Below are 1,801 nucleotides of genomic sequence, written 5' to 3' on the forward strand. Positions count from 1 at the left end.
GAGACAGAATCTCGCTCTGTCACCCTTGCTGGAGTGCAGTGGTGTGTTCTCAGCTCACTGCAAGCTCCGCCTCCCGGGTTCACGCCATTCTCCTGCCTTAGCCTCCCTAGAAGCTGGGACTACAGGCGCCCACCACCACGCCCGGCTAAGTTTTTGTATTTTTAGTAGAGACAGAGTTTCACCATGTTAGCCAGGATGGTCTTGATCTCCTGACCTCGTGATCTGCCCGCCTCGGCCTCCCTAAGTGCTGGGATTACAGGCGTGATCAATTCAAGCCATTTTAATTTTTTGATTTTTTTAGATCCCACAAATAAGTAAGAATATGCAAAGTTCATTTTTCTGTGGCTGGCTAATTCCATTTAACACAATGACCTCCAGTTCCAGTCTTGTTGCAAATGACAGGGTCTCATTGTTTTTTGTGGCTCAATAGTACTCCATTGTGTATATGTATCACATTTTCCTTATCCATTTATCCGTTAGACATTTAGGTTTCTTCCAAATCTGGATTATTGTGAACAGTGCTGCAATAAACATGGAAGTACAGATATCTCTTCAATATCCTAATTTCCTTTATTTTGGCTATATGCCTAAGAGTAGGATTGCTGGATCACATGTTAGCTCTGTTTTTAGTGTTTTGAGGAACCTCCAAACTGTTCTCCACAGTGGTTATAGTAATTGACATTTCTACCAACTGCGTATAAGGGCTCCCTTTTCTCCACATCCTTACCAACATTTGTTATTGCGTGTCCTGCATAAAAGCCATTTTAACTGGGGCGAGATGATACTTCATTGTAGTTTTGACTTGCATTTCTCTGATCATTGATATCAGCACTTTTTAATATGCCTGTTTGCTATTTGTATGTCTTCAGAAATGTCTATTCAAATCTTTTGTCCATTCTTAATTGGATTATTTTTCCCCTATAAAGTCATTTGCTTTCCTTAGATTTTGGTTATTAATCCCTTGTCAGACGGGTAGTTTGCAAATATTTTCTCCCATTCTGGGATTTGTCTCTTTAGGTTGTTTCCTTTGCTACATAGAAGCTTTTTAACTTGATGTGATCCCACGTATCCGTTTTTGCTTTAGTTGCCTGTGCTTGTGCGGTATTGCTCAAGAAACCTTTGCTCACTCTAATGTCCCGGAGAGTTTCCCCAATGTTTTCTTGTAGTGGTTTCATAGTTTGAGGTCTTGGATTTATGTCTTCAAGCCATTTTAATTTTTTTAATATAAGGTGAGAGATAGGGATCTAGTTTCATTCTTCTGCATATGGATATACAGAAGAGACTGTCCTTTCCCCAGTGTATGTTCTCGGCTCCTTTGTCGAAAATGAGTTCACATTAGATGTATGGATTTATTTTTGGGTTCTCTATTTCTGATCCACTGGTCTATTTGTCGGTTTTTATGCCAGTACCAGGCCATTTTGGTTACTATAGCTCTGTAGTATAATTTGAAGTCAGGTAATGTGATTCTTCTAGTTTTGTTCTTTTTACTTAGGATAGCTTATGCAATTCTGGGTCTTTTGGCTTTAAAATAAGTTTTAGGATAGTTTTTTGTTTCTATAAAGAATGTCCTTGGTATTTTGATAGGGATTGCTTTGGATAGTATGGTCATCCTAATGATATTGATTCTTCTAATTCACGACCATGGAATACCTTCATTTTTGTGTGTGGCCTCTTTGATTTCTTGCATCAGTGTTTTGTAGTTTTCATTGTAGAGCTCTTTCACTAATTTGGTTAGGTTAATTCCTAGGTATTTTATTTGTATCTATTGTAAATGGGATTCCTTTTCAGATTGTTCACTGTT

The 1,801-nt window shown here is 38.4% G+C and overlaps 1 protein-coding gene across 3 annotated transcripts in view; it reads left to right on the forward strand.

Moving 5' to 3' along the window:
• The window catches only part of PIWIL3 (piwi-like RNA-mediated gene silencing 3), a 48,670-nt gene that overhangs the window by 21,986 nt on the left and 24,883 nt on the right, over positions 1-1,801 (forward strand). The window lies entirely within an intron of this gene.

The sequence above is a fragment of the Mandrillus leucophaeus genome, unplaced genomic scaffold (genome assembly GCF_000951045.1).
Source record: "Mandrillus leucophaeus isolate KB7577 unplaced genomic scaffold, Mleu.le_1.0 Scaffold154, whole genome shotgun sequence".
In the NCBI taxonomy this organism is placed as follows: Eukaryota; Metazoa; Chordata; class Mammalia; order Primates; family Cercopithecidae; genus Mandrillus; species Mandrillus leucophaeus.